Source organism: Trichechus manatus, unplaced genomic scaffold (genome assembly GCF_000243295.1).
Source record: "Trichechus manatus latirostris isolate Lorelei unplaced genomic scaffold, TriManLat1.0 scaffold00248, whole genome shotgun sequence".
NCBI lineage: Eukaryota > Metazoa > Chordata > Mammalia > Sirenia > Trichechidae > Trichechus > Trichechus manatus.
This window is the reverse complement of record NW_004444184.1, coordinates 2,262,417-2,277,511: the sequence shown is the minus strand read 5'-3', so window position 1 is coordinate 2,277,511 and position 15,095 is coordinate 2,262,417. Positions and strand designations below refer to the sequence as shown.

At 38.3% G+C, this 15,095-nt stretch overlaps 1 protein-coding gene across 1 annotated transcript in view; it reads left to right on the top strand.

The window, feature by feature from the left end:
- Window positions 1-15,095, top strand: part of PTPRK (protein tyrosine phosphatase receptor type K) — a 542,545-nt gene that overhangs the window by 192,745 nt on the left and 334,705 nt on the right. The gene's annotated exons all lie outside the window — the stretch shown is intronic.

Below are 15,095 nucleotides of genomic sequence, written 5' to 3'. Positions count from 1 at the left end.
CCTGAGGTAGGCAAGTGAAGGTGTATTGTTGGCCTTGCCAGCTGAAGGCAAACTGCTTCTGGTGGTCCATTGAAACAGGTATGGAGAAAAAGGCATTAGCCAGATCAGTAGCTGCGTACTAGGTACCAGGAGATGTATTAATTTGCTCAAGCAGTGAAATAACATCTGGAACAGCAGCTGCAATTGGAGTCACCACCTGGTTAAGTTTTCGATAATGTACTGCCATTCTCCAAGATCCATCTGTTTTTTTGCACAGGCTAAATAGGCGAGTTGAATGGGCATGTGGTGGGAATCACCACCCCTGCATACTTCAAGTCCTTGATGGTGGCAGTAATCTCTGCAATCCTTCCAGGAATGTGGTACTGCTTTTGGTTTACTATTTTCCTAGGTAGGGGCAGTTCTAATGGCTTCCACTTGGCTTTTTCTATCATAATAGCCCTTACTCTATTCGTCAGAGATCCAATGTGGGGGTTCTGCTAGTTGCTAAGTATTTCTATTCCAATTACGCATTCTGGAACTGGGGTAATCACTACAGGATGGGTTTGGGGACCCACTGGACCCACTGTGAGATGGACATGAGCCAAGACTCCATTAATAACCTGATCTCCATATGCCCCCACTCTGACTGGTGGGCCACAGTGACGTTTTACATCTCCTGGAATTAGTGTCAGCTCAGAGCCAGTATTCAGTAATCCCTGAAAAGTCTGATTATTTCCTTTTCCCCAATGGACAGTCACTCTCTTAAAAGGCCGTAGGTCTCTTTGGGGAAGGCTGGGAGAAAGATTAACAGTAAAAATTTTTGGCAGTGTATTGGAGTCCTTCCTCAAGGGGACCTGGCCTCCCCTTCATTCAAGGGGTTGTGGGTCTTTAAACTCACTCAAATCTGGGAATTGATTGAGGGACCATGACTCTCTATTCTGGTGATTTGAGTTAGACTGCTGTTCTCCTGACCTAGAATTCATCTGTTTGTATAGATCAAGTAAATATTTAGTAGATGTCCTATCTATTTCACTCCTAGGGACACCATGACTAATTAGCCAATGCCGTAAGTCCATACGAGTCAGAGTATTCTGATTACTGCTTTTACTCCTCTGTCCATTACTGTAAACACGCCCACCTTGTCTTTGTCGATTGAGTGCAGCCACTTGGCCCCTACTACCACAGGGTCCAATCAGCCCCATTGTAGTTAGGTGTCTTAATTCAGTTAGGGCAGTTCCCACTGTCAAGTCTGACTTACATAAAATAGCAATCACAGCAGTCTTCAAGGATACTGGAGTTCCCTTCACAAATTTGTTCCTCACATTTGTGGTAAAAGTTGTGTCCTCTGGACACTCCATGTGTGGGTCTGTGGGTCTAACTTGATAAATCCACTCTAGCATGCCAATTTCCCTAAGTCTTTGGATACCTTCTTCTACAGTATACCAAGGCAGGTCTGGTACTTCAACTTGATTTAGTGTCAGCCACCTCATAATCCATGCTTCAGCAACCCAGCCAAATAAACTATTAGATGCTTTCCTAACTTCTCTAGCTGCAACATTGAAGGAACAGTCTGTGCTTAGTGGACCCATATCAATAAACTCAGACTGATCCATCTTTATGTTCCTTGCACCATTATCCCACACCCTTAATAGCCATTCCCACACATATTTCCCAGGTTTCTGTTTGTACATATTAGAAAACTCAAGTAGTTCTTTTGGAGTGTAGTGTACCTCCTCCTGGGTCACACTTTGTTCTTCACCTTTTGGGGCTCACTGGGACTTAAGCCTAGTTCTAGGTCTAGAAGCCAGAATCGGTAGTGTGGAATTGTTTTGAGAACATTCAGCATTATATTGTAAAGCATCTGCCTCAGGTGATGCTCTAGGCAATGACTCAGGCAAGTCCTCTTTAGAGGCAGCTGGGCTAGGGCTAATCTCCTCAGATGGGAGTGGAGGGGCTAATGGTTTTTCTGGGCAGGGTGGTTTAGCAGACAAACATGAAGTAATCTCTTCAGATGGAACTGGTTCTGCTGGCAAGAGTGATTCAACAGAATTTACAGGCTCAATGTCCCCAGCTTCCTGATTATCTGCCTGTATGTCCCCATCCCAAGTCTCAGGATCCCATCTCTTCCCAATCAATGCCCTTACTTTAACTTCAGACACCTCTCGAGGTTTGCAATTGAGCTGGCGTTGTAATTCAGCCACTCTTACGATAAGACTCTTGGTTTGGTTTTCAGAAATTTTGGCTGTTACTACAAGAAATAAGGCTTTCTTTCAAAGCACAATGGTAGCCTTGAGGTCATGTATGTGGCACTTGAGCCTTGACTCTGAAGCCCTGAGCGCATCTCTTTCCTTCATCAGTTTCTCTAGCGAAAGTAGGACAAACCAACCAGCTTCCTTATACTTCTCATTCTGACAAAGCTGTAGAAGGATATCACACATGTTCACCCTGAGCCTCACCTTTCACCAATACCTGATCTACCGGTGGTGATGTTTTGCGTATTTGTATCACCACCGCGCTCCATGGACTAGCAGTGATCTCTTTACTGCTGGAAGCAGAGTCATCAATGTCTTTATGACCAGCTAGGCTTGAGAACCAATTTAGAAAACTCATCCTTACAATTTTGTTTCTCTAGAACCACTCCCAGTACCAAATGTCTTAGGCTGGATTGTCTAGAGAAGGAAAACCAGTAAAGTGTACAAATATATATCTATAGAGAGAGATTATATCAAGGAAACAGCTCATGTGATTGTAGAGGCTAGAACATCCCAAGTCGGTGGATCAGGGTAGAGGCCTCTCCTAAGTCACGCAGCTGCAGAAGCTGGCAAGCCCAAGATCGGCAGGTTGGAGAGCAGGGCTCCCGCTCACAGGCTGTGCAGATCGACGAATCCCGGGTTCGGCAGGTAAGCTGACAGCTCAAGTCCCAAGAACGGGCGATGAGACGACAGGAAGCAGCCACAGGATCCAGAGAGAGCAAAAAGCCAGAACGTCTGCTTATATACAGATGTGGGCCACACCCCCAAGGAGACTCCCTTTCATGTGATTGGCTACTCATAGTATATTCAATCATGGGAGTGATTACATTAAAACACGGAGAATCATGGCCCAGCCAAGTTGACACAGAGTCTTAACCATCAGAGCTAGCATGCACTTAACTGTGCTCTGTGTACATGTGTCTATATCACTTTTCATAAGGGTCATATATCAAAACCTTTTTGAGAGAGCAATCTATACCTTTTTCCTGAGATAGTCAATGATATAGAGAACATGCAAAGAACATAAAAATTTCTCTTTCGTTTATTTTGTGAATATTATTCATTCATGGTTCAAGTTCTAGTGTATTTGTTTTCACAGATGAGAAGTTTGTCTAGGTCTTCTTTAGCCACATTATGGAAGCCATGTGTTTTTGATACATATTAATTTGCATCAGTATCTAAAGCAAATTTAAAAGAACATTGGTAATTTTTTATAAGTTCAAAATTTCACGAAGAAAGACTTTATTGAAATAAATAATGGGCTATTATTATGAACTTAAACATTGCAGCATAAGCTCTGAAAATGATTATTGTTAGTTCCTTTATTTAGATCTTCCAGATACTGTTGATGATTATATTAGGAATAGCCAACTCCCTGGGCTAATTTGAAGCATAGGAATGTACTATGCATACATTTTCATTTCAGTGTAGATCCCTCTAAAATCTCCTTCTTTAGGTTTTTCTTTCATACAATATACTTTTGCATGAACTATCTTAGGTTTTATTCTGTCCTTTTGATCTGTGGTCCTGCATTTTTAATGTTTCCTTGTCACTGGCATATGCTTTGACCAATGTTCTGTTGTTTATCAGGCGGACATGCTTTCCCTCTGAAAAGGGTTGCAGTTGGATGGATACTGTGGTTGTTTATCATGGAAGTGCAGTCCTGTTATGCCCAATATTGTCACCCACGTTAGATCACATGGTAGTCCCTCTCATCACTTAAGCAGTTGGTAATGCTAAACTTTTGGATATTTTTGTAACCAAAGCCTTTGTAATTGAATGCACTGAGGTTTTATTAAAACATACTTGGTTACAGTATTTGTAGTATATGCATTCTGATAACAACTTACATCACTATGACAGTATTACAATATTTATATAAATATTATGTATTGATTGAACTGTGTGTGTGTGTGTGTATGTATGTATATATTTATACACACATACGCACACAAACCTGTGGCTGGCAAATCGATCTTGACTAATGGCAACACCATGTATTACAGAGCAGAAATGCTCCATAGGGTTTTCTTGGCTGTAATCTTTACGGAAGCAGTTCACAAAGCTTTTCTTTCGCGGAGCTCCTGGGTGGTTTCAAACCGCCAGCCTTTAGATTAGCAGCTGATCACAAACCACTTGTGCCACCCAGGCTCCTTACATATATGAGGGAGAAAGAGAGAAAGAATATCTAAAAAGATGCAGCAGCTCCTGCTGAGGAGACAGAGCCTGTAATTATATAAAAAGTCTTAATGTACTCAGGTAAAAGGAATGTTGGTTTTAGAATCTCTGGAGCCCTAGTTACCGTCTACAGACTGTGACGTCTGGGCAGGAATAGTCCTAAAGAACTAGCCGTATTTAGTCCTAGGGCATCTTAAGGAAAGTCAATGATTTGGAATTCCATTTCAGAATCTATTCTGCCTGAGATAGTTGAAGGGATACAGTTTAAGGACATCACGTAGGAATTCCTTGGGCCAAGATCACATGTATAACAATTAAACCGAACATTCCCATGACCCAGGAAATCTGATACGTAGCTTTAAGTCTTGGAAGTGCTAAGGCTAGCTAAAATCTGAAATTTGAAAGGATTTTAGATGAAGAATTGATTAGGGCTTGATTATATGTTTTAATTGCCTTCCATATTTAGTTGGTTTATAATTAGAAACAGTTCCCTTTTCTCGCCCCCTCCCTTCTCTTGCCTTTCTCCTTCAAGCAACTTTCAAGCCAAAGAATGTGTTTCCCTTGCTTGACTGTTTTATCTATGTAACTTTTGTGATTAAAGGTGTATATGTCATTCAGGAACTAAATAAGCAAGCAACAAATAGCCAAGGACTGGTAAGAATTCATTAGTTTTAGAGAGCCCCAAGGCCATTACTAAAGGCACTTCTATACTTTAGACTCTTACAAGTGAACTATTACGTGAATCAATAGACAAACCAGCCTGGCATGCAGGATCTGACATGGAGAGCTCTTTTTGTCTGACACTTTCGGCTAATCCTTAGTTGAAAAAGCAGAATTGCTAATTGGCAATGCCTGTAAGAGGGGCTATAGTGGCTGACAGAGACTACTGGCTATGCATTGGTCTCTTTGTGTCACCTGTCAGTTATGTGTATATTAATGTTTGAGTATGGACAGAAAGAATCTGGATTCTAAATTGTGATATTTTCACATAGATATTTGACTCATTCTACTTAGATCTTCTGGGGCCTATCAGTAGAAAGTAGGCCTCACAGCATTATTTAAGCATTCAAGGCAAGTAATTATGTTTTCATGATTTCTAAATTCGCTCGAGAAAATTATCTGGAACTTTCTCGAGGGAGAGTCATTTTATTATGTCAGCATAGTTTTATAAGTTAGGCAAAAATGAACTAAATACCATATCCCGTTTTTCTCTTTGAAACAAACCTATTAACTAGCATCCACTAATATTGTAATTGTTGTCTTCTCCAATATATTGGAATGCTTTCCAGCCCTTGAGATTCTTGAAATTCAGTGATGGAATAGGGAATTATACAGACATAGTCATCACCCTCAATAAGCTTAAATTTTAGTGGGGGAGATAAACATCAACAATTTATTTATACAATCAATTATATAATTATAATTGCAATTTCTTTGTGGCTGTAGCCTGGGGACACTTCTCATACAACCTCTAAAATGGCAGATGTTAATTCCCATGTAACTTAGAATCAGGTCAGTGGATAGAAAACATCCCTGCCCATTTTAGTTTCTTTCCTTTCTGCCATGCCACCACCCTCATTATTATCTTCCACTGAACTCTGAGTCATTTTCTTCTATTCATTGTAAACTTTGGCACTAGCATCATTTAGAGTGGCTCCCTCCACTCCTAACACCCAACATCATCCTGATGACTTCATCGTCTTTGTGGAAATTCCAATGGTAGTTCAGTTCCTTCACCTTTTCATCTCCAAAGATAGCCTTCCTCTTTTTACCTCAGCAACCCACTGCTGTGGTTAAATGGATATTGCAATATCTTATAACTGTCATATATTTACATTTAAGCATCTCATTCTCTAACCACAAACACGTCTCCATCCAGTTTATATGTTTTACTCCTACCTGAAATTATTCATCAATCTCATGGGAAGCTCCGGTCCATCAAACCATATGTCTTTTCCTGATTCATCAACTTGCTTATCATATCAAATTGTGCTGATCATTTTTGTGATTGCTTTTGTCATACTTTTGCCATTTCCATAAACTCCTTTGCTTCCTTTGTTCTATCTACTGTTTCTGGGCTTAAGTTTAAACAAATGCTGTAAAAATATCATACAATATGGTAGGTTGGGATTACTATAAATCTATGATCATTAACTTCAACTGGGCCCACAGTACTCCTGGAAATGGAAATCCTACTATACATTTCTTTGTTCAATACCCTTTCACATTCTCTTCTCCATTCCTCACCATAACCATTATCTCTAACTCCAACTACTCCCTATTTTACCAGCCGATTCCTTAAATATAGCTGAGAAAATTGAGGCCATAAAACAAAAACTCCCTTATCTACCAATCCTGCAAAATATCCCACACCTTCATATGTTCTTTTTTTCCCTCATGTTATTTAAAAGGCAGAGCCCTCTCCTAATTTGGATCCTACCCTATACCATCTCACACTAAGTTATCATTTTGCTCTCTCATGTAATATATATATATATATATATATACATATATATATATAAATTTTTTTCTGTTCATCTAATGTCTGTTAAATATCTACTTTGTGACAGGCACTGTGAATAAGCTCTGTAGACACGAAGTTGAGTCAGTCACATTGCCTAACTTTGAGACCTCACTTTATATGGAGGGATACAGATATATGTGCTTTTAAATTAACACTGATGTGGTTGGATCTGTAACCTTAGTCATCTTCATTTATATTAGAGATGGTTATTTTATTCACTATCTAACTATGGACATAGGTATTTAGAAGCATGTATTCATTTTGGAACATTCGTTCTTTGAAAGCAAATGTGTAGTTTACCTTTAAATGTGCATTAGTAAAACTCAGTGCTTAACACTTTAAATCACAAAAACACCAATTTAAATAGATTTATGGAATAAAATATCAGTTTATTCTATTTTTTTTTGTCCAAATTGAGTGTGGGAGTTAGAGTTTGATGGGAAGAAGTAGAAGGGAATGGAAAGAAATTTCATTTTAAACATGTGTCATTTGTGGATGTTTTATTCCCAAGATGGCAGCAGTGCCACTTTTCAATGTAGAGCACTCTCTGTGTACCAGGCGCTGTGGTAAAGGTTTCATGTACCTATCTCATTTAACCATCCCTGAGATCCTAAAGTGGATACTAATAATTTGTTTTATTGAAGAAAATAACTGAAATTTAGAAGATTTTACATAACTTAACCCAAGCTCACACAATTAAAGATTATGAACTAAATAAATATCTGATGTTGGAGTCACGATTCTTAACACTATGCTATATTGTAACGAAAATTAAGGGCAATTAAATTTTTTTTTTCAATATCGTCATATTTTCTATTATGGTATTTCATATTTCATTCAGTCATTGGACATATATCTTTAACCTTCATGACAAACATATGATATTTTTGGTGTTGTTAGGTGCCCTCGAGTCAGTTCTGACTCATAGCAACCTAATGTACAACAGAGCAAAACACTACCCAGTCCTGCACCGTCCTCGCAATCGTTGTGCTTGAGCCCATTGTTGCAGCCACTGTGTCAACGCATCTTGTTGAGGGTCTTCCTCTTTTTCAGTGACCCTCTACTTTACCAAGCTTGATGTCCTTCTCTAGGGACTGATCCCTCCTGATAACATGTCCAAAGTATGTGAGTTGTAGTCTCGTAATCCTTGCTTCTAAGGAGTATTCTGGTTCTACTTCTTCCAAGACAGATTTGTACATTCTTCTGGCAGTCCATGGTATATTCAATATTCTTTACCAGCACCACAGTTGAAAGGTGTCAATTCCTCTTCAGTCTTCCTTATTCATTCTCCAGCTTTCACATGCATATGAAGTGATTGAAAACACCACCACTTGGGTCAGGCGCACCTTAGTCTTCAAGGTGACATCTTTGCTTTTCAACACTTTAAAGAGGTTTTGAAGCAGATTTGCCCAATGCAATGAGTCTTTTGATTTCTTGACTGTTGCTTCTGTGGTCGTCGATTATGGATCCAAGTAAAATGAAATCCTTGACAACTTCAGTCTTTTCTCCATTTATCATCATGTTGCTTATTGGTCCATTTATGGAGATTTTTGTTTTCTTTATGTTGAGGTATAATCCATACTGAAGACTGTGGTCTTTGATCTTCATGAGTAAGTGCTTCAAGTCCTCTTCACTTTCAGCAAGCAAAGTTGTGTCACCTGCATAACTCAGGTTGTTAATGCATCTTCCTCCGATCTTGATGCCCTGTTCTTCTTCATAGAGTCCAGCTTCTTGAATTATTTGCTCAGCATACAGATTGAATAGGTATGGTGAAAGGATACAACCTTAACGCACACCTTTCCTGATTTTATTTTATTATTATTTTTATATATATATGTTTTTTTATTGTACTTCAGGTGAAGGCTTACAGAACAAATAGTTTCTCATGAAACAGTACCTTTCCTGATTTTAAACCATGCAGTATCCCCTTATTCTGTTTGAATGACTGCCTCTTGATCTATGTAAAGGTTCACCATGACCAAAGTTAAGTGTTCTGGAATTCCCATTCTTTGCAATGTTATCCATAATTTGTTATGACCCCACAGTTGAATGCCTTTGCATAGTCAATAAAACACAGGTAAACATCTTTCTGGTGTCCCCTGCTTTCAGCCAGGATCCATCTGACATCAGCAATGACATCCCTGGTTCCACGTCCCCTTTTGATTCCAGCTTGAATTTGTGGCAGTTGCCTTCGATATACTGCTGCAGCTGCTTTTGAATTATCTTCAGCAAAATTTTAGTTGCATGGGATATTAGTGATATTGTTAGATAATTTCCGTGGTTAGTTGGATCACCCACTTTTCTTGGGAATAGGCATAAATATGGATCTCTTCCAGTCGATTGGCCACGTAGCTGTCTTCCAAATTTCATGGGATAGACGAGTGAGCACTTCCAGCGTTGCATCCATTTGTTGAGACATCTCAATTGGTATTCCCTCAATTCCTGGAGCCTTCATTTTCGCCAGTGCTTTCAGTGCAGCTTGGATTTCTTCCTTCAGTACCATCGGTTCCTGATCATATGCTACCTCCTGAAATGGTTGAACATTGACCACTTCTTTTTGTTATAATGACTCTGTGTATTCCTTCCATCTTCTTTTGATGCTTCCTGCGTCATTTAACATATTCCCTGTAGAATCCTTCGCCATGCAACTCAAGGCTTGAAAATTTTTCTTCATTTCTTTCAGCTTGAGAAATGCCGAGGGTGTTCTTCCCTTTAGGTTTTCTGTCTCCTACTCTTTGCACATGTCATTATAATATTTTACTTTGTCTTCTCAAGCCACTCTTTGAAATCTTCTGTTCATTTCTTTAACTTCATCATTTCTTCCTTTTGCTTTAGCTACTCGCCATTCAAGAGCAAGTTTCAGAGTCTCTTCTGACATCCATTTGGTTTTTTCTTTCTTTCTTGTCTTTTTAATGACCTCTTGCTTTCTTCATGTATGATGTCCTTGATGTCATTCCACAACTCATCTGGTCTTTGGTCATTGGTGTTCAGTGAATCAAATCTATTCTTCAGATGGTCTCTAAATTCAGGTGGGATATACGCAAGGTCATACTTTGGCTCTCGTGGACTTGTTCTAATTTTCTTCAGTTTCACCTTGAACTTGCATATGAGCAGTTGATGGTCTGTTCTGCAGTCGGCCCCTGGCCTTGTTCTAACTGATGATATCGAGCTTCTCCATCGTCTCTTTCCACAGATGTAGTCGATTTGATTCCTGTGTATTCCACCCGTCAAGGTCCACATGTATAGTCGCCATTTATGTTGTTGAAGAAAGGTATTTTCGATGAAGAAGTCGCTGGTCTTGCAAAATTCTATCATATGATCACCGGTATTGTTTCTATCACCAAGGCCATATTTTCCAACTACCGACCCTTCTTCTTTGTTTCCAACTTTCCCATTCCAATCAGCGGAAATTACAAATTCATCTGATTGCATATTTGATCAATTTCAGACTGCAGAAGTTGGTAAATATCTTCAATTTCTTCATCTTTGTTCTTAGTGGTTGGTGTGTAAATTTGAATAATAGTCATAACTGGTCTTCCTTGTAGGCATATAGATTTATCCTATCACTGACAGCATTGTACTTCAGGATAGATCTTGAAATGTTCCTTTTGACGATGAATGCAACGCCATTTCTCTTTAAGCTGTCATTCCCGGCATAGTAGACCATATGATTGTCCGATTTAGAATGGCCAATCCCAGTCCATTTCAGCTCACTAATGCCTGGGATATCGATGTTTATGTGTTCCATTTCATTTTTGACCGTTTCCAATTTTCCTAGATTCATACTTTGTACATGCCACATTCCAATTGTTAGTGGATGTTTGTAGCTGTTTCTTCTCATTTTGAGTCATGCCACATCAGCAAATGAAGGTCTCGAAAACTTGGGACCATCTACATCATTAAGGTCCACTCTACTTTGATGAGGCAGCTCTTCCCCAGTAGTCTTTCGAGTGACTTCCAACCTGGGGGGCTCATCTTCAGGCATTATATCAGACAACGTTCTGTTGCTATTCATAAGGGTTTCACTGGCTAATTCTTTACAGAAATAAGCAGCCGAGTTCTTCTTCCTAGTCTGTCTTAGTCTGGAAGCTCAGCTGAAACCTGTTCACCATAGGTGACCGTGCTGGCATTTGAATACTAGTGGCATAGCTTCCAGCATCACAGCAACACTCAAGCTCCCACAGTACCATAAACTGACAGACACTTGGATATAGACAAGGCCAGTATTGCCAGATGAGGACACAAAGACACAGGTTAAATAAATTGGTCTGTTTACTTGTAATAGCAAACCAAGGATTAGATCCTCGGCTTATTGCCATCTAGTTCAGATTTTCATTATATTTGGTATTCTTCTGCAGATATGTATTTAGTTTAGTTTTACCAGAGAATAAAGTTGTTCTTTAGGGCCTGCAGTTGTTTTTCTACTTTAATTCAACTTTACTCCACTTAGTTAGTAATCCAGGAATGTTGCTAGAGTAGCAAAAATTTGATTAGAATCATCATCTTCACTATTTCAGATAATGGAGTAAAGTGAAAACAGCATGAAAAGCAGAGCCCATTCATTCTGCTCTCAGGCTGGCCTCCTGGTTGGGTTAATGTTGACATCTGGTATGGCTTCATTTGCTCTGTTCTTCTGAGAAGCACTGGTTGACAGCTTGACACCAAGCATTAGATCTGACCTGAACATTAGCTCAGGCAAGCTTTGCATAATTAAGCTATTGAGATTTGTTTCTCCTGACTGGACAGAGAGCTTTACAAGGTGAGGGCTCTGTTGAAGTGATAAAACTGATTAGATCTTTAGTAGTAAAGGAATTTGATCTTAGAAATTTCCTCTACCTTTTGTTAATGAGGCAAAGCCAACACTTAGCTAGGTAAATGAGGTCACTAAAAAGAGAAACAGTTTTTCCCACCCTTTAGTAAAAAACCAATCCTTTTGCCTCCTTTTAAATCAAGACCTAAATTTATTGTCCTGAATAAAGCACAATTGAAATAAGAAAATTTTTCCCAAGGGTGCAATAATCTTGTTTAAACTTATCACCTATGTGAAGCAAAGGAAGTTAAACAATACAAGCAAGTAAAACTAAGATACGCTTAGAAGTAAAAATAATTTAATGAATGCTGATTACAACAAAATTGGAAGAAAATAACTAACAAAGATTAATTATACAGCTGTATGATTTGTCCATAATGATGTCATTTTTTTTTAATATGGTTTTCTCAGTTTTTCTTTCTATGCCTTCTCTTTCTTTGACCAGAATTCTATCAAATAAAAATTATTTTTCTAGGATATATTTATACAAATCTCACATATTAGCAATGCTGATAACCATACCTTCTGACTTATACAGCAGTTTTACATCTGCTATCATTTAATCCACATTAAATTTTATAATAAAAACTGAAGTTGAGACTTGGCTTTTAAAGGATGAAATTTGCTGAGGAATTTGTATACAGGAGAGTCGAGAGTCAAATTCAACTTTTCTTGCCTCCAGGAAAGTGCCCTATACTACAATTGACTCAATATATATATTATTTAAAGTATTTGATTCTCTCCTCGATTTCTTGCTAAACTCTTGTTCCAGTATTTAGAAAGTGCCATGACAATTTTGCATTCATACTGAGTCCATGATATAAAAGGTAAGTCACACACACACGCATACACACACACTTCTGTGTTCAGTGATTATCCATCCTTTTATAGTGAAGCATTTCTCTTCCCACACAGACCCTGTTCTCCTCCTTCTCAGGTTTAATTTATGGCAATTAATCAACAGTCAAAAAGGGCAAACTTGAAATAGAAAAGAAGTAACACAAGAAAAGGTTTATGATGGAAGTGAGTGGAAGGGATCTGAGCTGCCCCATCCTACTCTATCCCATTGTTGGAGGCTTTAGGGTGAATGTGAGAGTACCATGTGAGAGTGGGGGTGGTTTAATGCTCATAGATACTGTGGTTTATCACATATAAGATTTAATCAGTGTGCTATTTATAATGACTTTAATTTTAAAGACTTAAAAAAATACTCTCTCTTTGCTTCTTTGTCTTGAGAAGCAGTGAGTGATGAATACATGGTCTCTGGAGACAGAATGCCTGGGTTCCAGTCCTGGCTCCACCACTGTTGGTTGTTAGACCTTGGTCAAGTTGTGTAATATTTTGTTAAAATAAGGATACAAATAATACTTACCTCATGATGGTAGTGAGGATTAAATGAGTTTACGTGTGTGTTTATACGTGTATATATATACAGAATAACAAAAACAGTGCACACAAGAGTGAGTGGGAGTGTGCACGCTAGCTTAGAAGAGTCTCTTGTATGCACTGAGTGCTCAATAAATGTGAATTATTATCAGTCCATTCAGTCAAGCTCTTGCTCATCAAATATAGCAAAACTGTTCATGTAAAGATTACGAGAAAACACTTAATGGCTAACTCCAATTGGTGCTTTTTTGTTTTAGTTTTTCTTGACTTCTCTCCTACATTTGATATTATTTACCTTTGTCTATAGGAACCCTGGTGGCACAGTGGTTAAAGCGCTCAGCTACTAACCAGAAGGTTAGCAGTTTGAACCCACCAGCCACTCAGGAGGAGGAAGACGTGGCAGTTGGCTTCTGTAAAGATTTATAGCCTTGGAAACACTATGGGGCAGTTCTACTCTGTCCTATAGAGTCACTAAGATTTGGAATTGACTTAACAGCAGTGGGTTTGGATTTTTTGGTTTACCATGATTGTCTTAGTCATCTAGTGCTGCTATAACAGAAACACCACAAGTGGATGGCTTTAACGAAGAGAAGTTTATTTCCTCACAGTTACAGTAGGCTAAAAGTCCAAATTCAGGGCATCAGCTCCAGGGGAAGTCTTTTTCTCTTTGTAGGCAAATCAAATTTGAAGTGTCCTAAACTTACTCAGTTATCTTCTCCCCCAAATGCGTACCTCTTTCTATATTCCTAGTCCTGGCTAATGACAGCATCACCTGTCTAGTGGCCCAAGTCAGAAATCAGAAAGTTGTTCTACATGTCAGTTCTTCATTCTCCAGAATTGAGTTAAGTTTGCTATAAGTTGGAATCGACTTGATGGCAATGGGTTTGGGTTTTAAGTTCTATATTGACTGCTTCCTTAGCATTATTTTCATTTTCCCTGCTTCTTTTCATCTCTCCATTCCCACTGTTACTAGATTACCTGTCTATTTCCAATATTATCTTATTTAAACCATCCTTACAGCCAAACGTCTTTCTAAAATTCAAATTTTACTCCTATTTTAAATATCGACTTCCATTGCGTTTCCTAAAATGCTCAGTCCAACAATACTCTATCTGTCTTCATGAATTAACAAGCCCATAGTCAAATAAAACTTTGAAATGCTGCATACTAAATCATTCTCTTGGAAAGTTATGGCACACAATATTAAAACAGAGGTCATGAGAAGTTCTGGTATTAACTATAACAACAAAAGTCTATAATGGAAGCTTCAATTTGAGCAAGGATTTTTTTCTTTTTATTGACATGGAAATGTTGACAGAATATACTCCTGACTACATTCCTGTGACATTCAAGGCCTTCCATATTTACCTCTTTAATCTTATATTTTCCTTTTTGAGAATTTGTGACCATGAAACTTATATTCATTTAGTTTCCCAGATATGTATCTTTGTTGTATTACAGCATATATTATTCTTTTGCCTATGAAGACACTAATCTATCTGTTGACTTCCATCTTTGCAACTTCAGCTACTTAAAAACTCAAATTATTTCTTTATTTTGTATCTTCAGTGGTTAATATACTATTTGGCACATAATAGGTGATCAATGCATGTTAAATAAATATTGAAAAATATAGGAAATTGATAGGAGAAAATTTACTTTGAGAGTTATCTGATTTGCTGTATATGCCTATTCATTCTGCCTGTATATTGCTTTTTCGAGAAAGCTAACAACATTTAATAGCAGTTGCTTAAAAAAATTATGGGAGCTCCTTGACCTCGGTAATTTAATTGCTGTTCAGATATTTCCGTTCACTTGTAACAGGACTTAGGAAATTACACTACAAAATAAGTTTTAATTCTTACAGGAGAAAAATCAAATTTAAGTTTCTTGAGTGAGCTATAGCTGTCCTCCTTCCACTGTGGAAATTCCTTACAAATGATCGTTGTAAATGTTTTCTACTTCC